Source organism: Marmota marmota, unplaced genomic scaffold (genome assembly GCF_001458135.2).
Source record: "Marmota marmota marmota unplaced genomic scaffold, marMar, whole genome shotgun sequence".
NCBI lineage: Eukaryota > Metazoa > Chordata > Mammalia > Rodentia > Sciuridae > Marmota > Marmota marmota.
In genome coordinates this window covers 11,068,516-11,096,213 of record NW_025999869.1, presented here as the reverse complement: position 1 = coordinate 11,096,213, position 27,698 = coordinate 11,068,516, and the positions used below count along the sequence as shown (strand labels likewise).

The following is a 27,698-nucleotide window of genomic DNA, read 5'->3' as shown; positions in this document are numbered from 1 at the left end:
ATCCTTTAAATTTAGGAAGCACTGATCTACATTGCATTAATGCTTACTTCATATATTTATTATCTAGCCCTATAACCAGATTTCTAAGATTCTTAGAGCAGAAACTAGGCCTCAGGTGATATGTTTTAGCTTTTCAGGCACATTTTCTATCTTTTTTGGAGAGGTATTACCAGATCTAACATTATTTTAGGAGAATTATGTGAAATGGACAGTATATGCATGCTTATGTTAAAGATATGCCCTAGAATCTAACTTCAAAACAGCTTATATGAAGTAGTGGGGGTAAAATCACCTACAGAGAAATAAATTTAATAAATTATTCTTTTATGAATTACTTTGTTTTATCAGCTACCAAAAATTCCTCAGAATTTATTTTTACATTTACATTCTATTTATTATATAGAAAGTTACTTATACCAAAAAGAAAATACATAAACAGGGTTGAGGTAGAACTCAAATGGCCCAAGACTGATTTTTTGGTGAAATTGTGGTAGATACAGTCTTAATTTGAGTAACTATACAGTATTCCCTTTAATTGGGGGGAAAAATTTGAAAGGAAGCCTTCCTTTCCAACTTGTTTTGATATCTAACATGGTATCTAACAGCAAGTGTTGCAGAGAGTAAGAAACACATTAGTGAAAAATGGAAAAAATCACACTTTTCTCATCACCCTGAAGAATAGGGAGTGAGTAGTCTTTCATTCATTCTAACAAATATTTATTGGGTACATGCCATGTAAGGAGTTCTGTTCTGGCCTTTTGTATGCTGCAGTGATTAAGCAAAAGAACTTTGAAAAAGAGACTATGCAATGCCTAGAAGAAAACTTGGGGTCAACACTCCAGCATGTAGGCACCAGCACCAACTTTTTCAATAGGATTCCTAAAGCTCTGGAAATAATACCATGAGTTAATAAATGGAATGGCATCAAGGTGAAAAGTTTATGCAGGTTCTGAACAGCAAAGGAAACAATTAGGAATGTGAAAAGATAACCTAAAAATTGGAAAAACTTTTTACTAGCTACACTTCTGAAAGAGGATTCATATCTAGAATACATAAAGAACTTTACACCAAAAAATCAAATAACCCAATTAATAAATGGCCAAATGAATTAAACAAATATTTCTAAAAAGAAGAAATACAAATGGCCAACAAATACATGAAAAAAAGTCCAACATCAGTTATGCTAATGCAAATCAAAACTACACTAAGATTCATCTCACATCAGTCAGAATGGCAGTCAACAAAAATAATGGGGTTACTCTTGGAAGAGAATTACTCTGGAAGGTACTCAAGGTACTGTTGGAAGAGTAATGTTGGGGAGTAAAGGGCAGGAATTAGGGTTCAGTTTAGGAGATATCATATTAAGTTTGGTAGGTCTATACTATACCAAGTGGAAATAACAAGTCGGCATTTGAATGTATTAGTCTGGGATGCAGGGAAGGGGTCAAGAGGTCAAGATAGAATTTTTTAGTCAATCTCTAGTTTGCATTAAAACCATAAAATCTGATAAATTCACGAAGTGAAGGAATGTGGATAGAGAAAAGGTATGGCATAAGGATTTAGCCCCGAGACAACTCAAAGAAGTAGGAAAGATAAGGAAGAGAGTGAAGACCACAGAAAAATGCCCAGTGAGCTGAGCAATATCCAAGAAAGGGTGGTGTCCCCAGTACTAAGTTGGAAATTAGGACAAGAGCATCCACGTCAAATGAGCTGAAAGGTCAAGTGAGATAAGAATTGGGGATCAGTCATGAAGCAAAAATAAAGTCTCTAATGACCTCGGCAAGCACAATTTTGATAGAATGAGGAGGGAAATGATGAGAAAAGGTGGGAGGAAAGAAAGAGGTGCAGATGATACAGACAACTGTTTCTAGTAGCTGATTATAGAGGAGCTAAATAATGGGATGGGAGTTAGAGGAGGAAGTACAGCTATATGACTTTTTTTAAAGTCTAATATATCATGGTGCAATTATGCCAACCAAAAATTATAGCAGAAAAAATTGATTGATAGGAGAAAGGAGAATAACAAGAATAATATCCCTTTGAAAAATCACAGGAAAATGGGAGGAAGTGGGCCAGGGGAAGTGTTGGTCTCAAACAGAGAACAGGTATGTTTTCTGCAGTCAAAGAAGAGAACACAGAGTAAGTGGATATAGATGTGAGTATTCCATAAATATGGTTGCATAAAATGGCACATACCAGACCTCAAAAATTCCAGAACTCTACATTTCATTTAACAAGAGAAAAATATAGGTTACCATTCTGTTTTTACTGAAATAACCTTTTTTTAAATGATTTTGCATGAATCTAACTTATGAATAAACATGGTTTTACAAAGGTATTGTAATCCAGTTACCTGGAAAAGAAACCTACAAAATGTCAATCTTCAGTCAGGTAATCAATCAAAACTATCTTGCCATTGAATGCTTCCTAACAATGAGTAGAGGAATTTGAAAGCTTTATTTCACTTGAGGACACTAATCTTGATATTTTATTATTAGTCTTATGATTAATTAGACCATAACTGAATGACCTATAATTTTCTTCTGTCAATAGTTGGACCCAACAACAGAATGAGGCAGTTAGTTGTGCCCTGGTTTAATCAGTAATGCCATTTCTCCATCAACTTTCCATTTCATTTGACAAGAGTCCCTGGATTGTGGTAAATTTGATTTTGAAATGATATTTTAAAAGCAGGGAGAAACTGATAAGGCTACCAAAGGTTCACTTGTGGATGAGATCCAAAAGGTCATTAACTTTGCCTCTTCTCCACTCCAGGCCAACCTCCCTGGATTGCTGAAGCATCAGTTCTTGGACCATAGTCAGACTTGATCACCATCCAAAATAAATCAATGATATAGGAAAAGTTAAACAAGATTGGCTGTTAAACCCTTGAGAGCAATCGAGGTTTGCATTGCCCATTCTGATGAGCTCACAAAAAAAAGTGGAATAATGAAACTACACAGCACTCTAAAACTCTAAGCTGATTTTCCCATAGAGTAGGAGTGTATGCAGCATATTCTCCACATTCAATGGCTTAAAAGTGCCTCTTGTAAAATGCAAGGACATCTCTGTATTTTGAGAATATGTGATATTTAAACACAGATGTTAAATTTTTTCAAATCGATCCCAAAATTATGACTGAGCTAACACCTGCAATGATTTTATTTCTATTAGTTATTGAGAATTGATCATTTTACTTCTGTTGTATTATATCATTTCTCTCTCTTTCCAGATTGGTGGACATAGAGTTGCTAGACTAGCAGAACAATTCTTTGGGGCACTACTGAATTAAATTGTTTAATTTCTAAATACTAGAAGCTTTTAGAACTTGGAATTAGACTTTACCCATCATGTGTTAATCCATTCTTCATAAGAGTTAAATGAAAATATAAAGTACTTAGATCTAAATACAAGAAAACTCATTAGGTAATTGACAATATTATCTTTGGGTACATGCTGAGTCATTAATAAACAGATGACTCTGTACAAGGTACATACCTTTGGAAAATCAAGCATAGGAAATATTTGAAAGAAAGGAAAGCACCTGATAATCAGGAGAGATGGTGTCCAAAAGGATAAGTTGAACTTTTCAAGAACAATGCATGAATCATTAATATTACATCAATTATTTAGAAAACAATTTTTATTTTTCACTGAATTGTGAAAAGATTCATAATAGTTGGGTTTTGTGATTATAACACCACTTCTGTTTACCTAAGAATATCTCTATCTCTTGTTTTATATACACGTGCCCATCTTCACAACCCAATGTTAAAGATGTTATAGATGTTTTTAACCTTAACCAGTTTCCTTGTATTAACTTTTACAATTACTGAAAAAGACATTTTAACATTTTTAAATACCTGTGTCATAAAGAACGGCAGCAAAAAACATTGGAAAAAAATAATTATGTAATAGCTGATAAATAATTCTGTACACAAAATATAATAATATAAATGCATTAATGTTTCTAATCATATTTTTCTACCTTGCACTTACAAGAGAAATCTAACCTTTCTCACTTATTTCCTACCTAGAAATTTCATGGCTGAGTCAGAACTTGAACTCAAAAGGGAGAAAGGAAATGAGTCAGAAATTCTTTGAAATGCGCCCCCCCATATATATGCATATGTGTGTATATACATATATGCTAATTTTCTTATCCATATTAACAGAAAATAGTTCTGTCTCCATAATGTCATCTAATGTTATAAATGCAAAGTTAATAGCACAATTAAAAAGCCTTTCACTAGCCAGGCATGGTGCTGCCTCCCTATAGTCCCAGCTACTTGGGAGGCTGAAGCAGGAGATTTGCTTGAGTCTAAGAGTTTGGAGCCAGTCTGGGCAACAAGCAAGACCTAATTCCAGAAGCAGTTCTTCTGAGCCCAGACACCCATCCTTTACTACTTGGACCCTGTTTGTGGTTAAGGAGTACCTGTAGGATACAGAATGCTCAGCTTTGGTCACACTTCAGAATGGGGCCTATTTAACTGAAATTTGTCTTTCCCCTCAGGAGGAGCTCAATCTCACAGCTTCTAAGGTACCCAAGGCTTAGATTTCATTATTTATTCATGATACTGCAACATTCAGTAAGCAGGATAAATGGAAGTGCATCTGAATTTTACTTGTGGTATGAATATGCACAGCAACTTGTCATGTCCTTTGTAGTAAACTCTGGACGGTCGTTCACATGTGGCATAAAAGGTAGGAACCAGATACTGCTCAGCATCTACCAAAATGTGAAGATCATTTCTTATGCTCTAGTCCCCAATAACAAATACAGCCTTTAGATATTCGATAGATGATATATTAAACAATTCTTTATTCCCAAGTATACCCAAGCAGTATTTTTCATGAAAAAAAGTATGACTACTTTGTACTCCATTAATCAATAATGCATTAAAAATGGTTTCTACAAACTCTAATGGCAACATAGTTTAGTAGGAAAAAAGAGGACATTAATGATTAAAGACCTACAGGCCCCTCCAAGCCACCAATCACTTATTCTTGCAGCCTTGCATTTTTCAAATTCCTTTGCTAGGATATGGGAAGGGGACCCAAACAAAGCAAGCGCTATGAAATGTTCACTGAGAACACTGGATACATGTTTTCAGGAGTCAGCAAGTGGTCAAGGGCAGCAAGTTCGCTCCAATTCCATCACCATGCCACTCCACCCTACCCCCCCCCACCCCTGTAAGGGAATAATGCAATGACATCTGTGAGATAATAAGTTCAATGGAGGATGTGATTGGGATTGAGTCAGGTTTCAGAGCAGAATTTAAACAGGGATGTTTCGCAGCAGTCCCAGGATTTTTAATCGTCTTTCCTCTGCACTTGTTTCAAAAGAAGCAAGAAGGATCCTCCTATAACCTTAGCTTCCTGTTCAGGTTGGCTACAGTGGACACCAGAGTTCACATCTAATTGGCTTATCCACTCTGAAAGCAAACACAAAGAAAAGGAATCTACTTTTCATGGTACAAATTGCATATTTTCTTTTAACATGTATAAACGTGAAGCAAAATTCAAGAATCTTTAAAGAAAAAATCTGTTAATGAGTAAAAGGTACAATCCAGCTCTTTCTTCTTGAACATTTCCTTTGGAAAGTCTCTTAATTAGCCTCCATTTAAACTACTCATGAAAGGTCTGGGGGTACAGCTCAGTGGTAACACACACTTGCTTAGCCCTGTCTGGATTCTATCTCCAGGGGAAAAAAAAAACTTAAATTATTCACTCACCAAACTAATATCCATGTTGAAATCAAATGATAAGCATCTGTTAAAGAAAAATCAGTGGTTTTTTTCTATTATCACATACTCAACACAACACACTTATATTGGTAACCAAAATATGTCTGTGGATTTTTCTCCAACACAAGAAATTCTCCAGAAGACACCAAGTTAGTGTCCTATGATTCACTTTGATTCTGACATTACTTATGTGAAGATAGCTTCAGACCTCACAAGTAAAAAGTTCAGTCCCAGAAGACTACCCTTTCCTGCAGATTCCAATCATAAGCCCCAGGTTGTGACCTGTGTTTGTGGACAACTGGCTATAAATTGGGGTTTTCATGATCCCTTTCTTGGTTAATTGTTACAACAGCTCACAGAACTTAGGGAAATGCTCATGTTTCCTAATTTATTATAAAGGATATTCCAAAGGATAGAGGTGAATAGGCAGATAGAAGAGAAGCACATGACAAGGTACATGGAAAGAGTTATGGAGCTCCTATGTCTTCTTGGGGAAAAACATCCTCCAGAACACCCCTGTGTTCAGCAATTTGGAAGTTCTTCAAACCTAGTTGTAGGGTTCTCTAATGGAGGCTTTATTACATAGGCATGACCATATTAGATCATTGATATTGGTGATCCATGCAACCTTCAGATCCTCTGCCCTCCTAAAGGTCAGAGGGTTGGGCTAAAAGTCCTGATTTTCTACACATGCCTCCCTTTTTCTGGTGACCAGTCTCCATCAAGAAGCGAGATAGGGGTTCTGAGTGATCAATTATTTCATAAGTCATTTCATTAGCATATGAAAAAAATCACTGTGGAGATTCCAAGAGTTTTAGAAGCTGTGTGCCAGGAACCCGGGACAGCAACCAAATATATGTTTCTTTTTTATTTATTTTTATTGGTCCATTATAATTGTACCTAATAGTGAGATTCATTATGCCATGATACATGCACATGACATAATTATTATATCACAATATCACAGGGTCCTTCTATCACCCTAGTCAATTATAGGCCCACCAGGTGGCCTATATATTGACCAACAGATATGTTTGTTTCTGCTCTGTTTCTACTGGCTGAACTTGATAAGATAATCAAAGCATTTAGTTAACTATTAAGTGAACTACCTAAACATAGGTCCAAAAACATATATATAAAGATATTATTCCACAAAAACCTATCTGACATTTTTGAGAGACATTCAAAACATGACCACTATCAAAACTTGCTATTTTATTAGGTATGAATGAAATAGAAGAATCACAAAAATCTAGATGGAGTGTGAAGACATGCACCTTCACAAATATTTTAAATTTTTTTACCCTTTTTAGAAAAACAGAAATCTGGAAAATAGACCATCAGGTACAAAGAATTATGGGTACAGTATAGCCACAAAAAAAGATAAAAAGATTCAATCAACGGAGTGTCCCTCAAAGTAAGGCCATAGATTATATCAATAAGATTAGCAAAAGAATATACTTTTAAATGTTTTACACTAACATAATATATTTGAATTAGGTGTATGTTTTCCAGCCCTTTCCAAATGGCTTTCTCAACTAATCCACCACCCATTGCTCCTAACCACTTGGGGAAGAGGGCTTCTACTGTTTTCTTAATCTAACCAAATTTTGCTTTCTCATAGTACTCAACCTCTCCCAAGGCAGACCCCTAAGAATTGTATTTATTAGGAAATCTCCATGTAGCATGATTTAAAAAAAAATGCTGCAAGTAAAAAGATAGCAAGGCTTTTCATTCCAACAGGGAGTCATGATAAGGAAACCTATCAACCTGCATGAATTAAGATTTCATTTTGGTTTCAATTTACTTTTAACCCTGTTATCATCCCATGACATTTTGTACTACTGGGTAGGAGGGAGGGGGTATAAGTATTTTGTACAGATGTAATTTATGGCAATTTAAACTGAGTCAAGAAGTTAATAACTTTGAAATAATGCATGCACCTCATACTGAGTTTAATCAGGGTTTATTAAAAAATAAGTTCTTATACCTTTTTGCCCTTCGTGTATCCTCATTTAAAAACAAGTTTGCCAGGAATTAAGTCAACAATCCTTATGGTACTCTTAGTATTTTCCGAAATGTGAGGCTTTCTTTTTTTTTTTTTAATTTTTTAATACTTATTTATTAGTTTTCGGCAGACACAACATCTTTGTTTGTATGTGGTGCTGAGGATCGAACCCGGGCCGCATGCACGCCAGGTGAGCGCGATACGGCTTGAGCCACATCCCAGCCCCAAAAGTATTTTTTTTTTATATAAAAATGGCTTAAGTCGGGACTTAAATGGTTAAGAAGGGTCCAAGAGCTCACCTTCACCATTGCTCCAGTGCATTATCAGCAGAAAGCACATTTCCTGTCCCTCTGAAATTGTGGAAAATGACACTGTTGTGAAGCCTCTGGGACTTCTCAATAAACATGAATATTCAGCACCAGAACAGAAACTTCAGCACATCAAATTAAATGTAACCTTAAGAAGGGTTTATCATTTTTAACTCATTGGCATTCCCCTCCCCCCAGACTTCTCTTCCCAACTGAGTAAGATGACTCTGCACCTCTACCCAAGTCAGCCTGAATTTTACATAACTGAGTGAGGAAGCAAGTAGTTCCCTTCTCTGGGGCTCTAGGGTGAGGAGCCAGGCAGTCACCAGTCAGTATTAAATCTAATAATTTTATCAGGGAAAAACTTCACAGACTATTCAAGTTCTATACGAATGTGTTAGCAATTCTCAGTGAGTATTGATAGGGTGCAAACATGAGAATCCCAATGGAAACTGGTTTAAGTAACAGAGGTTTTTGCTTCAATTCACCTAGAAGGGCAGGGAGTGAGATGGACGGACGCAGGTAGAGCTGGTTGAAGGGTTCATATTTCTTTTTCTTCCATAGTCTCTGTTTTCCCAGGAAATCATCACTGTATAAAGACAAAGATAGTGTGGGTATGGTCCTCAGAGTCTGCAAATTCAATGAAAAGAGCATCCCTTGACTATTTATGCCAGTCTTCAGACTGGGCCACCTCTATTTAGGTAACATGCCTATGCTCTTGGTAGAGAACTGAGGGACACATGACTGAGAATCTTTTCAGAATCTCAGGTTGCAGGAAAAAAATACCATTCTCAAACTGAACAGATGCAGAACAGACTACAAAAATAAGAGAGCCAATATCCACAAATACCTCTTAATACAACCAGTAATGGCGGTAGGCAGGAGGATAAGCACTGGTGACCATAGGGTACAAGCTTCCAGGTAAAGGGCTGTGTGGGAAGACTGGACCTACAAGTTGCAAGTTCCTAAGTCACCTCCTTTAGATTGTTTTCCCTCTGTGAAGCAAGCCCCAGTTTGTAGATTTACTTAAAGAGTTAGATATTCTCTTTGGAAAGCCCTTAGCATGGCACTTGTCACAGAGTAGATGTCCAGTAAACAAAAATTATTTGGACAAAACTAAAGAACCAAGATTAATTCTAAATCTCAGCTGAAAAGAAGCAGCGATTTTAAAACATACTTTAAAAATACAATTTACCCTCTATGTCAGCAAGTAAATAAATGGACATATTTGCTTTAAAATATTTCAAATAAGAAGTAACCTGAATTTATAAAATTTCAATTATATATAGTGTACATATCAATGTATTCTTATACGGAGTTTGTTGGAGTATTACAATGATTAATTCTCAAACAAAGCATGCTCTGAGGGTGTGTAGTTGCGATAACTATGTTGCAAATTATTTCAGTCTCAATATTCACATTGATATTTAATATACACTGAATAATTAGCACTACTCAAACTGGGCTAAATGGGTTTCTAAAAACAGAAACACACTCAGGCAGCAGCAAAGACTTGTGGGTAAACAGGGAATGGAAGGTTATTCAGAGTTTGAAATCCCATCTCCAGCTCTCACAGTTAACCTGCTCTGCAACCTCACCTGACAGTGCCCTGACTTCTCACCACTCAACACATCTGCAAAATAGAAAGCTTTTGGACACTAATCACTTCCAAAAGAGAGTTTTTGTTTGAGAACATGACATGGAAAATAACTTATTTCAATTCTTAAGTTCCACTCACCTACCACAACAATTTTATTAAGTGAGCCAATAATGAATATGTATATACCTATCCCTCTTGTTGCACATACATATTAATTGAGTTTCAATGTAAAAATCCAAAGATATTATATAAACATACTTCATAATTAATAAAAGGATTGAAATCCACAGAGAATCAGAGAGATACAGGGGTGGACGTAGCCCTAGAATTGACCTACTCCAATGTCTTCCTTTTGCAGTGAGAATGAAGACGAGTACATATTTTCTAGGGTAAGATACAGAAAACGTCCATATTACCACCTCAATTAGGCAAGAGAATTTTATTAGTTTAAAAGTTATTTTAAGTGCAGTATTAGTTCTTTCAGACAATAGAGTAGAAAAACATAAGTTTTTTAACAAAGGAATATGTAAGAGGAAGGACTGAAGACAGACGGTACAGATCAAGGACTGAAAACATGTTGAAAAGATGTCCTTGACAGGGGAAATGTAGGAAGATCCTTAGCCAAAGAGAAGAATGGAAGAGCTGAGGGAACCAGGGACTCCTGAGAAAGTCCACTCTAGAACCTTCAGTCCCACCAAGACCTCACATGGCCATCTACAGAGTGAGGAGGCAGATAGATGTACTTCAAAGGGAGAAAAGTAAGTGTTAGACCAGGACGCAAGAAAAGACCACTGACTCCAATTAAAATCAAATTAAAGCAAGCTTATTATTTCCACCGGCCGGGCTGCCTCTCCCTCCCAAAACGGCGGGAACAAGACAGCAACCCCAGCTTTCCTGCAGCCCAGCTTTATAGCCCAGAAAGTTACACAAAGGGGGGTTACAGATAACAGAACTCTGACAAGCATCACACTAATGGTAGTTTACATTTTTTGCTGGCCCCAACATCAGAATTTATGAGGACCATTAGAGCCTCAGAGAGGGTCGTTGTCTGGCCAGGGAAGGCCAAGATTTATGAGGTGTCACTAAGTTTCAGAGAGGGCTGCTATCTGGTCAGAGAGCCAGGCATGGGTGAGTTCAAGGCACGGGCAGGCATTCCAAGCAGGTTCAGAATTTGCAGTAATTTATAGTAAAGCCGAAATTATCTTTTCATGGCTTTGTGGCGAGATGCCCAATTTTAAGAAAAGATCAGGTTGGGTCTATCATAAGTACTAGAAATCAATGAAAATTTTCACCTTAGGAGCCAATGTCAGGCTACCAAACTAGCATTTGATAAGGAAAATGTTAAATAAAATGTTATCACATCATCTGTTTTGAGCAACTATGAGAAAATTCCAAAGAACAGGTGATTATGACCAGACAACATGTGCCAAATGCCTAGAGAATAAACAAACCAATTGCATTTAATGATAGAAATTTTAAGGAATCTTAAATAAACAGTCTCTGTGACCTTATTTTTATGGGTCTGAGAACAACTGCTCAAAAGCGACTTCACTGAGCAGGACTTTTGGAACAGTTAAGTGAGGAGCTCAGCAAATCCTCTCCTAAATCTAACACACTGGTCAAAAACTAAGGTTTTCATGATTCTAGAATGGACAGGGGTACAATTTCAATGGAAAGGGAGCATGGCAGAGAATAATTGCTGAACCCTGGGTGATAGCAGTGGGAGTCTCTGCAGTGTTAGCCTAAAGCTGCTACCAACTCCATCCCCAGCCCAGTCAGCAGGAGCAGCCCAAGAGCCGCCCAAGAGCCTTGCAGCCTGGGACAGGCGGTGAAGCCAGCAGCTTTTTACCCAAGGGAGGATGTCTTGATTCAGAATAAGGGTTAGAAAAAGCCTATGCTCCTGTGCTGTCAGAAATACTAGTCATCTTGATGTTTAAAAGCACAGGGAGGAACACAGTGACAGAATGCCTGACGTGGTGAACCTGGCTGGGTCCAGTAACAAGTCACAGACTATCCTGTAACCTAACAGGGAGATCCAGGCACTGTGTGGGCCTTGGTCTGCCACTACACATCCCAAGCAGTCTGGGACTCTTCACACAAGCATAGGTGAGACTAGATAGCAATTCATGCATCCCTCGCTGAGCAGGAAGTCAGCAAACAGAAGAGGCCTGAGCAGGAAGGCAGGGAAGACTCAAAAACTGATTATTGAACCCAGTTCCTGAACCACACAGATATTCACCCTTGGCAAAGGATAAAAATGTGATTGGCTTGAGAAGCTTGAACACAACGTTTGACTAGTTGTTGTCCAACCACCAAATTATGTTGACTCCAGGGGGCCCTCTAGGAAGCCAGATTTTTAAATTGAAAAAAAAAAAATTTTTTTTTTTTTAAAGATAGTGATAAAGCACTAAGGGAAGACAGCAGGTTTCATGCAACTTACTAAACAAATAAAACAGTAGAAAGAAAACTAAAAACTCAGCAGGGAGAAATTCAGAATCCAGAGTTGCTACAACATAACAAAAATTTCCATTTTTCAACAACAACAAATGAAATCTGGAAAGGGAAGGTATGCCCTCTATTGGAGGGCAGGATAAAAGTCCACTGAAATTATAATGATTCCCAAGTGATGAACTTAGCAGATAGAGATTTTGATTATCAAAATATGTCTAACCACTATACATATGTTCAAGCACTAAAAGAATCATGCTCATAAAAATTAAAGGAAATTGTGAAAGTATGACACTTCAAATACAAAAACTCAATAGAAAAAAAATTTAAATGGAAAAATGATTTCTGTATTTAAAAAGCACAGTAACTACCTCAATTTACTAAATCTGACTCAATAAGAAAGACAAATAGTATTCCTTCAACAACTCACCCATAAGATATGTACCATAAGGTCAGTATTAGCAAACCAAAGAAACAAGAGAACCAAAATAACAGGCAACAGTAGCCATCTTGATGTATGTGAAAATAGATGCAAAAAATCCTCAAAAAATATTAACAGAACAAATCTAGTAACCTATAATAAAAAGTATGCACCATGACTATGTGGAATTTACCCCAGAAATGATGTAAATTTCACTTAACATCAAAGGACTGAGTAATGTATCATGTGGATTAAAGGACAAAAATGACATCAACATCTCATCAAACTCAGAAAGCATCTGACAATAATCTAACATCTACTCCTACTTAGACTCTTTACAAAGTAGAGAAAGAAAGTTTTATCAACCTGATAAAAACTCTATAGTTAATATCAAATTAGACTTTCCTCCTAAGTTTGGGAAGAAGGAAGATTCTCTTTGCTGTTTTCACTATCCTAACATGGTACTGGAAGTTCTAGCCAAGAGGAGGAGGAGGAGGAACAACTGAAGAAGACCAAGGAGGAGGAGAAAAAGAAGACTGAAAAGAAGGAAGGAAAGGGGGAAGAAGTAAAACTGAAACTTCCTTCAACAGGCAATAAAATATACTGTAGAAAATCCTGTAGCATCCACTCAAACTCTACTGGGACAAATAAGTTTTGAAAAATGTGCATAATACAAGATTAATGTTTCAAAATTTTATAGTTTATTTGTCCACCTTTATTGAGTTATAACTGGCATGTAATAGCCATACATAATTAATGAATGCAACCTGATAAGCTTGGACACATGTATTTATTGTTAGCAAAATCATCACAATCTAGGTAATAATATCTATCACCTCCAAAAATTCTTTATTTCCCTACTTTAGTGTGCTTTTTGGTAATTTGTGGAAAGAACTTCACTTAATATTGGATCTAACCTCTTAACAAAGTTTAAGTACAGAATACCTTATTATTGACTGTAGGCACCAGCACAGTAGGTCTCTGGAATCAGCTTGGACAACTGTGACCTCCACCACGGCAATACTACTCCTGCATGCCCGGCCCCACCCCGGCCATGGCTGCTATACTGTCTATTTCTGTAACTCCAGTTACTGTGGATGCCCTGTATAAGAGAGACTATGCAACATCTGTCCTTCCAGAACCATCTTCTTTCCCTTACCACAAAGTCTTCTAGCTCCATATATGTTGGTGCAATGGTAGGGGCTTCCTCCATAAAATTTCATGGCATTGGAGTTTTTTTGTTTACTTTTTTTAGGTTCGCATTTTGCTTTTTTAAAATTTATTTATTTATTCCAATTTGTTATATATGACAGCAGAATGAATACATATAGAGCATAATTTTTCATGTCTCTGGTTGTACACAAAGTAGAGTCACATCATTCATGTCTTCATTCATCTACCTAGGATAATGATGTTCATCTCATTCCACCATCTCTCCTACCCCCCTAACCCATCCCATCCCCTCACTCCCCTTTGCCCTATCTAAAGTTCTTCCATTTCTCCCATGCTAGTCCCCACCCCATCCCCATTATGGATCATCAGCAGCCTCATATCAGAGAAAACATTTTGCATTTGATTTTTTGGGATTGACTAACTTCACTTAGCATTATATTCTCCAACTTCATCCATTTACCTTCAAATGCCATGGTTTTATTCTCTATTAATGCTGAGTCATATTCCATTGTGCATATACACCACAGTTTCTTTATCTATTCATCTACTGAAGGGCATCAAGTTTGGTTCCACAACTTATCTATTGTGAATTGTGCTGCTATACACATTGATGTGGCTGTGTCTCTGTAGTATGCTGTTTTTAAGTCCTTTGAGTATAAACCAAGGAGTGGGATAGCTGGTCAAATGGTGTTTCCATTTCTGGTTTTCCAAGGATTCCCCATACTGCTTTACATATTGGCTGCACCAATTTGCAGTCTCACCAGCAAAGTATGAATGTGCCTTTTTCCCCACATCCTCACCAACACTTACTGTTACTTGTATTCTTAATAGCTGCCATTCTGACTGGAATGAGATGAAATCTTGGAGTAGTTTTGATTTGGATTTCTTTAATTGCTAGAGATGTTGAATATTTTTTCATATATTTGTTGATTGATTGTATATCATCTTCTGAAAAGTGTCTGTTGAGTTCCTTGGCCCATTTATTGATTGAGTTATTTGGTTTTTGGTGTTAAGATTTTTTAGTTCTTTATATATCCTAGAGATTAGTGCTCTATCTGATGTGCATGTGGTAAAATTTTTTTCCTATTACATAGGCTTTCAATTCATCTCACTGTTTCTTTTGCTGAGAAGAAGCTTTTTAGTTTGAATTCATTCCATTTATTGATTCTTTATTTTATTTTTTGCACTATAGGAGTCTTACTAAGGAAGACAGGGCCCTATCTGACATGTTGAAGATTTGAGACTGCTTTTTCTTCTATTAGACACAGAGTCTCTGATTTAATTCCTAGGTCTTTGATCCACATTGAGTTGAGTTTTGTGCACGGTGAGAGATGGGGTTTAATTTCATTTTGTTGCATATGGATTTCCATTTCTCCCAACACCATTTGTTGAAGAGGCTATCTTTTTTCCAATACATGTTTTTGGTGCCTTTGTCTAATATGAGATAACTGTATTTATCTGGGTTTGTCTTTGCATCCTGTATTCTGTACCATTGATCTACAAGTCTATTTTGGTGCCAATACCATGCTGTCCTTGTTACTATTACTCTGTAGCCTAGTTTAAGTTCTGATATAGTGATGCCACCTGCTTCACTCTTCTTGCTAAAGAATTCTGGGTCCCTTATTTTTCCAGATGAATTTCATGATTGCTTTTCCTATGAGGAATATCATTGGGATTTTGATTGGAATTGAATTAAATCTGTATAGTGCTTTAGGTAGTATGGTCGTTTTGACAATATTAATTCTGCCAATCCAAGAACAAGGGAGTTCTTTCCATCTTCTAAGGTCCTCTTTAATTTCTTTCTTTAGTGTTCTGTAGTTTTTCTTGTAGAGGTCTTTCACTTCTTTCATTAAGTAGATTCCCAAGTATTTTATTTTATTTTATTTTTGGAGCTATTGTAGATGGGGTAGTTTTCCTAGTTTATCTTTCAGAGGATTTGTCACTGATGTACAGAAATGCCTTTGATTTGGGGGTGTTGATTTATATCCTGCTACTTTGCTGAATTCATTTATTAGTTCTAGAAGTTTTTCTGGTGGAATTTTTTGGGTTATTTAGGTATAGAATCATGTCATCAGCAAATAGTGATAATTTGAGCTCTTCTTTTCCTATCAATATCCCTTGACAGGCTGGGGATGTGGTTGAAGCGGTAGCGCGCTCGCCTGGCGTGCGTGCGGCCCAAGTTCGATCCTCAGCACCACATACAAATAAAGATGTTTTGTCTGCCAATAACTGAAAAATAAATATTAAAAAATTCTCTCTCTCTCTCCTCTCTGTCTCTCTCTCTCCCTCTCTCTTAAAAAAATCCCTTGAATTTCTTTAATCTGTCTAATTATTCTGGCTAGAGTTTCAAGAACTATGTTAAATAGAAGTGGTGAAAGAAAACATCCCTGTCTTATTCCAGTTTTTAGAGGAAATTCTTTCAATATTTCTCCATTTGTTTTGAAAATTTGTACTCCAATAAAATAGAAAATATCAAAGACATTGATAACTTTCTGGGGTCATATGATTTGCCTACCCTGAGTCAGGAAGATGTGCACAATTTAAACAGATCAATTTCAAGCAATGAAATAGAAGATGCCATCAGAAGCTACAACCAAGAAAAGCCCAAGACCAGATGGATACACAGCTAAGTTCTACAAGACCTTCAAAGAAGAATTAATACCAATACTGCTCAAATTATTTCATGAAATAGAGAAACAGGAAACCCTTCCAAACTCATTCTATGAGGCCAATATCACATTGATTCCAAAACCAGACAGAGACACATCAAAGAAAGAAAACTTCAGACCAACATCTCTAATGAACATAGATGCAAAGATTCTCAATAAAATTCTGACAAATCAAATACAAAAACATACCAAAAATATAGTATACCACAATCAAGCGGGGTTCATCCTAGGGATACAAGATTGGTTCAACATACAAAAATCAATAAATTCATCACACCAATAGACTTAAATATAAAAAGCATATGATCATCTCAATAGACTCAGAAAGTGCATTTGACAAAATACAGCACTCCTTCATGTTCAAAACACTAGAGAAACTAGGGATAACAGGAACATATCTCAACATTTTAATAACGATCTATGCTAAGTCCCAGGCCAATATCAATCTCTTGGCAATATATACACTAACAGTGACCAATTGAAAAGGAAAATTAAGCAAAATATACTATTCATAATAGCATTTAAAAAACATTAGCTGGGCGAGGTGGTGACGCCTATAATGCCAGTGGTTCAGGAAGCTGTGGCAGGAGGATCATGAATTCAAAGCCAACCTCACCAATGGGGAAGCACTAAGCAACTCAGTGATACCCTCTCTCTAAATAAAATACAAAAAAGGGCTGGGGATGCTGCTCAGTGGCTGAGTGCCCCTGAGTTCAATCTCTGACACCACAAACAAATAAATAAATAAATAATAAAATGTATAAAATAGGGCTGGAGTGTGGATCAGTGGTAGAGCATTTGTCTAGCATGTGTAAGGCACTGGGTTCAATTCTCAGCACTGCATATAAATAAATAAAATAAAGGTCCATTGACAACCAAAAAATATTGTTTTAAAAAGTATAAAATATTTAGAAATAAATTTAACAAAATAAGTTTAGTACACTGAAAGCTAAAAAACACTGCTGAGACAAATTAAAGATCTAAATAAATAGAGAAATATTTTATGTTAGTGAATTGAAAGATTCAAAATCAGTAAAAGAACTATTTTTCCCAAATGTATTTTTAGACCATACACAACCAATCAATACTCCAGTAGGGAAATTGTCAAATTGACTTTAAACTTTATATGGGAATCAGAACCCAAAATAGGCCAAACTGTCTAAAACAGAAGAAAGTCAGAGTACTTATTTATTCTGATTTAAAATACATAATAAAGCTATAGCAATCAGGATCATGTGATACTGGCATAAAGACAGACACAGATCAAGGAAACAAAATACAGAAATAATTCCACACATTTATGGCCAATTTATTTTTGATAAGGGTATCAAAACTTGAGAAAGAATAATGTTTGAACAATTGGATATCAATAGGCAAAATGATTAATTTAGGAAATATATTGACATCATAAACAAAAATTAACTCAGAGTAGAAGATATCTAAGTGTAAGAGCTACAATGATAGAATTTGTATATGAAAATATAAGAGAAAATTTTCATGATCGTGGCTTCAGCAATAAGTTCTTAGATACAACACCAAAAGCATAATACATAAAAGCAAACCTTGGTTAGTTGGACTTCAGCAAAATTTAAAACTTTTTACTTAAAAAGATATCATTTAGAAATTGAAAACAAAATCCACCAAGAGAAAATGTTCATTTATCAGATGAAGTTCTAGACTATGTATTTTAAAAAGAAAAATACTTGCCTCTTAAAATGCAAATATGAAAAGTCAATTCAAAACATAAAAATGAAAATAATTTATTGAAGAAGATATAAAAATAACTAACACATGAAAATATGGTCAGTATCATTAATTATTATAAAACTGCAAATTTAAAACATAAAAATATCATTTTACACTAATTAGAATGTCTGCTATCCAAAGCAGGTAATTAAAAGTGTTGACAAAGATGTGGAGAAACTGAAAATTGCAAGTATTGCTGGCAGAAATGTAAAATGGGCAGCTACTCTGTATAGCAGTTTGGCAGTTTCTTAAAAAGTTAAACATAAATTTATATATGAACCCACAATTTTATTCCTAGATGTGAGTCAGCTTTTTATCACTGTGACCAAAACACCTGACAAGAACAACTAAGAGGATAAAAAAGTTTACTTTGGTCTCAGTTTCAGAGATTCAGTCCAACATGGCCTAATCCATAGCTCTGGGTCCAAGGTGAGGAAGAACATCATTCTAGAAGGGCATGGAAGAGGACAGCTACTCACTTGACCCCTGTGACATACTTCTCCCAGATGTGTGCCACATGCTTACAGTTCCCACCCAGGAGAGTAGTAATTTCAAGCTATTAATCCATCAAATAGATTAATCCACTGATCAGGATATAGCTTTCATAATCTAAACCTTAAACATTTGAATATTTCTATATTATCTATCATATGAGTTATTTGGGGGAGCCACCTCACATCCAAACCTTAACACTAGATAAATAAAAATGTACACACAAAGACTCATACCCAAATATTCATAGCAGCAGTATTCATATAACCAAAAACTGAAAACAGTCCAAATGCTTATCAACTGGAGAATGAATGAAGAAACATGTATCTGCTCAATGAAAGCATTTACAGCAATGAAAGAAATTTTCGATATACCCTATAATAGAATATTATGCAAAAGATTACATATTGCATAAGTTAATTTATATAAAATATACAGGAATTTTATAGAACCAGCAGATCAATGGAAAATTTATAGAACCAGCAGATCAATGATTGCCTGATGCCAGAGGTAAGAGCAGAAAGTGACTGCAAATAGGTACAAGGGATCTTTCTGAGGTGTGACGTGAATGTTCTACAACTATATTACAGTGATGATTACATAACTCTATAAACTGATGAAGGTCATTAAATTGTACACTTAAAACGGGTGTATTTTGTGATATAAATTTTTATATTAGTAATGCTATTAAAATGAATGAATAACTAAATGCTTGATAGATTGGTAGATTCATACAATATAGATATACACACATACATTACTGTAAGTATAATTCATTCCACTTGTAAATATTATGTAAAAATTTATAATATATACATGTAATATGCATAGAAATACATAATAAACAACTTCTACCATTCTATCAGAAGATTCAAACAGTCCTCTGCCAATTTCAATTCATAAATTGGAAGAGATGTAGGAACTGATGAAATAAGAGGTAATGAAGCAAGAATATTTAAAGAGTAACTAAAAGAGTAAAAAACAATTCATGGCATAATAATTTGGTCAAGATGACCTACAGGTATTAAATTCCATGTTGTTTCACATGTAAAGTAGACAATATTTGGATGACACCACAAGTGTTAATGTTGGTGTCTCCAAGTCCTAACATTAACATTGGAGATGTCTAGTAATCAAAATTATTCTGAATGGACATTTCTAAGGAACAGAAACCTTTAAAATGCACATTTTTTGCAGTTTCTCATCATCCTAACCAAGAAATTGATATACTGTGAAGTCTCTAAACACCATGGTTTTCTCTAATTGGAGTACTATAGAAATCTTTCCCACATTCATAATAATTCCTTATCTCAATAAGATATAATAAGTGTTTTCTTCTTTCCGAAGACTGGATAAAGCTGAAGAATGTTTCGTCTATACCCTAAATATGTTCATAGAAAATGGGATTTTAAAAAAATTACTGATACAGGAGTAACAATTGCAAAACCTAAAATACTAGCATATTAGGCACAGGAGAGTCTGGATGCTTTGAACCAAATTTAATTGGCAGTGTCATGGACCACACAGTATCAACAAAAGCGAAGATTCCCTGAAAAGCAAACATCTGAAAGTCAGCGGAAACTGAGGATGGTCATGGGATGTGGGTTGTTATGGAAACTGGTGTGAGAAGAAGGAAAATTGGGGGAATGAAAGAATTCTCATAATGGGCAGGGAGCTAACCTGTAAACTCTTTATAAAACATTTCTTCTTTGATTTATCAAGTTACCAGCTTGATCTCAGGTTGTTTCCATCAAATTAAAAAGTCTCCCACGATCGGGAGTCTGATCTCTGGTTTTGTCATTCTTTCCACAAGATTCTTAGTAGCCTGAGTTATAGGACACTGGGGAAAGAATTATGACACTAGTAATAAATTGGCCTTATTTAACAAGTTTGGAAGATCCAATCTGCATTTTCTTGGACATTCTGAAATGGCTTACTTATTCTTTCTCATTGTAGCCAATTACAGTCTAGTGTTTTCACAAAGTGTTTTCAGTAATCAGTGCTACTTTTATCTTTTATTATTGTTTTCCAGTACTTCCTTTTCAAATCATGAACCTGAAACTAGTCATCAGATGAAAAGAGAAGGCATTTCCATTTATTTTACTATTTATTTATTGCCACCTATGGAAAAAGAATACTTTAAGGTAAAGATATTTGAGGTTAATAGATCTAAATAGAAGTTTAACTCCTGCTTAATCTCTTTAATCTTCTACCCAGGTACTGTTAACTGCACAGTCTGACAAAAAAATTTTCAGGAGCACAGCATGGTTATGATCCAGTGAAATTTCTTACAAAATCCTATATTCTGAATTGGTGACAGTTGAAAGTAAAAATAAGCCTGCTTAACATATTGACCAATTGAAATTATCAACATTTAGGTAACTTGTAGAAAAACAAGCTTATTACTAAATAGACTTGTAGCTTGATTAATTCAGGTATAAAAAAGGTCACAGAGATGTTATCTCATGAGCAATAAGAGTTATGTTTTCATGTGTGTCTGTTTTTAAAGCTGAAACACTTAACAATGCTCAAGTGACAGCAATTCACGAAAGATGACAATCTATCAGCCCTATTTAACCAGGATTCCAGGACAGCATTAAGCCATGATGGTCCCAGACATCCTTCACATACCATGAATTAACTTATCATCTATACATGTAAAATGGTACTAACATACCAGGCAGGCTAGGAAGAATGAGGAAAGAGTAGCTCAATTATTTTTTATAATTAATTTTATCTCAGAATAACAATAGACAAAAATTGGTAGAGAAAGGGTTGAGAGACTCATTTACTCAGACATTTTTGACAATGCTTACTCTTCCTACTCTGTCCTGAGCTTTGGCCAATGAGAACTGGCCATGGAGGGAGTGTGAATGAGAGATAGACTAGGATGAGAGACTGTAAAGAAATGATAGAATGGCCAGATAGCTCTGGTCTCAGATGCCTAATAATGGAGAGATTTTGGGAAGCTAATCTAACTTCTCTGAGCTTCTGTTTATTCATGTGTAAAATGAGTATCAGTGATAATTTTTTCAGAAGGCTAATGAAAGTATTAAATGCAATAAAGCTTGTCAAATACTCAAACTTCAATAGGGGCTCAATAAATAATAGCAGTTTTTTTTTTTTTTTTTACTATTCCATCTACTTCTCACTCTTTCAATGGAAAAAGCATCCTGGATTAAATGCAGCATATACAATAGTCAATGAGAGTCCCAGTATGCAAGACACCTACTTACATAGGGAAATTGACTTGGAAATGGAGGAAGCAACTTAGAGTAGCTCTAAGGCTGTCAGTAAATTAGTTAAATAACTCAATATTTAAACTACTAAAGAGCCACTATTTTTACCATTTTCTATTAGAAAAGATTGTAATTTGATACTGCCTGAATTTTTGAGACAACGAGTTGAGTTAAACCTAAATAGAATCACTAGAGAACATGGGCATCCTGAGAAAGAAGTTTTATCCTTCAAGAAAAATATCACTGGTAATCAGAGAAATTAAAATAAAATAGGAATGAAATATTTTTCACACATAAATTAATACAAGGTAAAAATAAATAATAAATACCATAGCTGTTGATGATATGGATATCTTGTGGAGTATAAATTGCTGCAGTCTTTTACATTATCATTTGGCATCTATCTTATGTGCATGCCGCAGTCTGGCTGGGCACAAAATCACGAGCCACCACGCAGCTTGTAGATTCAAACAGCAACTCTTTATTCCCGAACTCACACCGGCACTCTACAATCACGTTCTAGGGAAATCCACGTTCTCTGCCCAAAATCCACCTCCACTGGGCTTCTATCTCCCAAAAAATACTGTCTGAATCCCGTGAGAACTCAAGGGGAACTCAGGCAGCAGGATACGCCCTATTCCCAGCAGGAATAATCTTAAACCTGGAACGCCCTAAACCCGATTATCCTAAACCGGGAACACCCTAATCCGCCCTGGTCCTTGAGCAAGGTCACCTACATGCAATGTCACTGCAAAATGTCCTATTTCCACGAGTCCTTCCACTAAGCAACATGGGGTACGATGGCAAGGAAATTGTCATACCTACTTGGCTAATGGCTCCCAGCATATGCATATATTTTCACTCAATAATTCCACTTCTACAGAGTTCTGACATGTTCCAAATATACATGTCTAAAAATATTATTGCTTTCTTTTGTAATTAAAAAAAGTTTACCAATAAAAAATTATGAGAATTAATTATTTCGATTTGCTATGACTGCAGTGCAACAATTTTAAATCATAAAACCATTTCTAAATACCAATTTGGATAGAGGTTCCAGCTATACTATTATCTGAAAAGTAAAAATATATGTATAGTAAATATATATCTGAAAAATAAATATCTATATATAGTAAATATATATATAAATCTGAAAAGTAAATATATATATATATATATACACATATAGTAAGTTACAAAATATATATAAGTTACAAAACAATCTTTATAGTATTATATTACTCATGCAAAAACAGTTTGTGTTAATAGGGTTTATTTGCTGGGTGTGATGGCACATGTCTCTAATCGCAGTGTCTCAGGAGGCTGAGGAAGAAGCTCAAGTTCAAAGTCAGCCTCAGCAAAAGTGAGGCACTGAGCAACTAAGTGAGACCCTGTCTCTAAATAAAATGCAAAATAGGGCTGGGGATGTAGCTCAGTGGTCGAGTGCCCCTCTGTTCAATTCCACTTCCCCACCTCCCCCCGCAAAATAGGGTTTATTTGTGCTTATGTTCACAAACATGATTCCAAATGCAAAATAAAACATGTATAAAGATACATAGCAAATCGATAATAGCATAGTTGTTATCTCTGAGGAATGGATGGTATTGAAAGAAGATGGTACAGAGGGAGTTAATTTTACACTCTACTCTTTTCCCATTACTTAAATTTACATCAGGTGTACATTACTTTTGTGGTTAAAATATTTTAAATCATAACCAATAGATTTAACACCTGATTTGATCCAGGTGTGCTCCTAGAAGCTTCACAGGCTCAAAGGTGTAAAGTATAAGCCTCTCATTTGAGAAGAGAGCCCCTCACCCCGCCCGTGACCTCTCCCCACTGGACTCCCTAGGCAGCTCTTCCCCCAGGATTTGTTTCATTGTGTTCATCGGTCCATGCACTCATAGGCCACTGCAGTCATGGTCCAGCCTAGCTGCTGCTTGAATTGGTGGTAGACCTTGTCATCATCCACATGATGTTGGTTTTTCAGGTATTCAGGAAGACTTGGGAGAGCAACCAGTGTGCAGCATGTACTTGTGGGCTGCTCCTGAGAGGTCAAGGTGTGAGGCTGGGAAACTGAAGCTGAAGCAGCAATGGAGACCCAATAAAGTAAGAGATGGCAGGGACATGGAACATCTTCTGAGGAAAGGTGCAGGCAACAGACAGAACCAGCTCAAGAGAGATTCCACACGGGCTGCAGTTGGCAAGGCCATGGGGTGATAGGGTTGCCCAAGACCTTTGGAGTTCACATCATGTCCTGGATGCTAGACATGGAGCTACAGGATTTATTGTTTGCTCTACTGGGTTTTGGTCTTGCCTTGGTCCCATCCCTTTGTGGGATTCTTCTTTTCTTGCCTTTTGGAATAGGAATGTTTTCCCTGTGTGATTGTATGTTGGAAGTATGTAATTTTTTTTTTGATATGGAGATAACTGTTAAGTTTGCCTTCGGTCCCAGAGGAGCCTTTGCATTTAGACTTTTGTATGCTTCCTGTTAAGACTATGGGGACTCTTGGAGATGAACTGAATGCATTCTGCATTATGAGATGAGCATGAGCCTTTGGGTCCCAGGGGAAATATTGCAGTTTGAATCTAGAATATTCTCCAAAGCCTTGTGAGCTGAAGGCTTGGTCCTCACCTAGTAGCACTATAGGAAAGTGATGTCAACTTTAGAAGGTGATGCCAATTGAAGACAGTATGTCATTGGGAGGATGCCTCTGAAGGGTTTATTTTGCCCCAAGCCCTTCCTATCTCTACCTACTTCCAAGCTGCCTTGAGGTGAGCTTCTCTACTCCAACACATGCCCACACTGTGATGCTCTGCTTCTCCAAATACTTAAACCTACAAGACCAAGTGACCATGGACTGAAACCACTGGAACCATGAGTCAAAATAAATCTTTCCTCCTTTAAAATGATTTTCTTGTGTATTTTATCACCATGACAAACAGCTAAAACAATATAGTTCTCTGTAATAATCTGTAATGATATTTTGTATTTCTGTGGTGTCATTTGCAATGTCTCCCTTTTCATCTCTGATTTTGAGTTTTCTATTTTTTTAAAGAGAGAGAGAGAGAGAATTTTTAATATTTATTTTTTAGTTTTCAGTGGACACAACATCTTTATTTTATTTTTATGTGGTGCTGAGTTTCGAACCCAGCGCCCCGCGCATGCCAGGCGAGTGCGCTACGGCTTAAGCCACATCCCCAGCCCTCTATTTCTTAATCTAGTGAAGAGTTTGGCTATTTTTTTTATCATTCCAAAGAACCAGCTCTTTTTTAAATTATTTATTGATTTTTTAAATTATTTTTCATTCTTCATTTCATCTATTTCTGCTCTGATCTTTGCTCTCTTTCCTTCTACTTATTTTTTATTTGACTTGTTCTTGTCTTTCATGTTGCTTGAAACACAGAGATAGATTGTTTATTTATTATTTTTTCTGTAAACTTTTAAAACTTTTTTATATTTTTAAAATTGGTACATCATAACTATATATAATACTGAGATTCATTATTCCATATTAATCTCACTCCCTAGTACCTTCCCTTTACCTCCCCTTCTTCCTCTCCCTAATCCACTTTCTCAGCTCTAGTGATATCCTTATCATTGTTGTTTTAATGTTTGTGTCTTTATCCCTTCTTCATTTTTAAAGGGGAGCCTTAGCAGGTAAAATATTCTCCGTTGAGAGTATTTTGCCTTCAGTGCTGTGAAATTCCATGCCACTATCTCCTGGCTTTATAAGGTTTCTGCTGAGAAATCTGTTGCCAGGTGAATTGGCACACCTCTATCTGTCATTTATTTTCCTACAGTCTTGAGAATCTTCCCTTTATACAATACACTTTTATAGTTAAGGAGTAAAAAAAAAAAAAGTCAACATCTATGTCAAGACCTCCATGTATATAATTTCATCTTTATAATTTGTACTTTCGTTAGAAGAACTTTTTCCATTATATCGATTAGGGAATGGAGGTTCAGAGAGATTAAAATATTTTTCCTAGACATTTTTCTATATCTTGAAAAATATTCTGGATTTGTAAATACCATGTTTAATAATTAGAGAAAATGTAATGAGTGTTCCTCTTTTCTCCACAGTTAACAGCAGGACCTTTTAATACCATGCTGATATGATTACAGTAATTATGATGTTAACAAGAATAGAACACACTGTAAGAAAAAGGCATAGATGTAGCCCAAAAGAAAAGAAAAAGAACAGGACTTTGACACTCTTACAAGTGTTCAAAATGGCACCTCACAGTATTCAGAGTTCCCTTCGTGTAGTTGTTCCTTCCAACCAAAGCAATTTTTGTAAGTAAAATTACCATTTTCACAATTGAATTCAGTAAGATACTGCTTTAGCCATGAAATTTTCAGAAAATTTAGCAAAAAAATGGCTTTTACAAAAGGAGGTATTGAAATTATGTCATTTCGTTTCCAAAAATATGTTTGCTTTAGGTATGTCTTGATCCAGGAGGTTAAATAAATGACATAAGGATGTAATTCTCTTCCGATTCATTTCTCCTCAACGTCAGCTTCCATCTCAGAGGGCAAAATTTATTATCAACAGTGCCAGATGCAGCCTTCCAAGCTAAAATTCATCAGGAAAAGTACATGTAATTTTTTTTTTCTTAGCAACTCAAATTTAAGTCTTATTGTGCCTCATTCAGTGATACTTTGAAAGCTTAGGTTTAAGTCAATCTCTTGAGTTGAGAACAAGTCTATGTCATCTAAAGCACACAAAAGGAGAAGAAAAAAGGAATGTATTCTCAGAGGAAACTAAGTACAGAGTTACCCCCACACACACACACAAAAAAAAAAAAATCCATAATGGATTCCAAATGACAGAAACATTATTAACAACTTCCTCTGTTACCAATTCTAGATTCTTCTTCCCTCAGTTAGCACTTCTGCCAGCCCAAGTCTTAAGGTATAAGACTCTGTTTTCCATGCCTTTCCTAGATGGAAGTGGTTAGGTTTGCCCCTTTGTGGATAAAAATGGGTAGTGGAATACCAGGAGACACTCGGTAAATGATAGGTGTGTCTAATGGATGATGGAAGTCCTATCTTCTGATAATAAGGGTCAAATATTAGTCACAATGATGCCTTTTTACCTGCTTTCTGAGTTCTTGGCACAAAGTTTCCAAAGTGACTGAACTCTTGCTAGCAGTTTAAGCATGAAACAGTAGTGTAGTTGGGTTAACATAGGTGAGCTGAAACTCAAGCCTTGGACCCATGAATAGCCTCCATCTTTGCTGCCATGGCTACTTTGAGAACTGGAATGGCCAATGGCAGAGGCTGGTTAATATCACCTGTCCAAATTATTGTTGCTTACATAGTTAGTTAGTGCCACTTCTATATAGATGCTCTGTGTTAGATAATAAAATATCATACAAAGCACTTCTTCTTTCACATAAGATGAAATTAGATACTGATTTATACATACACCTGAAACAATCAAATACAAAAGACAAGACCTGAGACCATGGCTTTCAACACACTGGACACCAGGCAACAATGGACAATGATCCCTGGGTTGAGGGGATACAGGTGAAAGTCCATCTCTAAATAATGAAAGGTTGATCAAAAAGTATATACTCATTTAATGGCTTAAACTCACCAATTAAGAGACACAGGCTAGTAGAATGGATCACAAAACAAGACCCAACAATATGCTGCCTACAGGAGACGCATTTGATAGGAAAAGACATACATAGGCTGAAGGTGAAAGGTTGGGAAAAATCATATCACTCATATGGACTTCGGAAACAAGCAGGAGTGTCCATACTCATATCAAATAAAATAGATTTCAAGCCAAAGTTAATCAAAAGGGATAAAGAGGGACACTACATACTGCT

The 27,698-nt window shown here is 36.0% G+C and overlaps 1 long non-coding RNA gene across 2 annotated transcripts in view; it reads right to left on the bottom strand.

Moving 5' to 3' along the window:
- Positions 1 to 3,718: 3,718 nt before the first annotated feature.
- Positions 3,719 to 27,698, bottom strand: part of LOC125620460 — a 184,684-nt gene continuing 160,704 nt past the window's right edge. Inside the window, exon 6 of one of the 2 annotated variants that reach the window (XR_007352151.1) lies at positions 3,719 to 5,435. This is a non-coding gene — a long non-coding RNA (uncharacterized LOC125620460). The remainder of the gene's footprint in view (positions 5,436 to 27,698) is intronic. The other variant, XR_007352152.1, reaches the window with a different exon arrangement.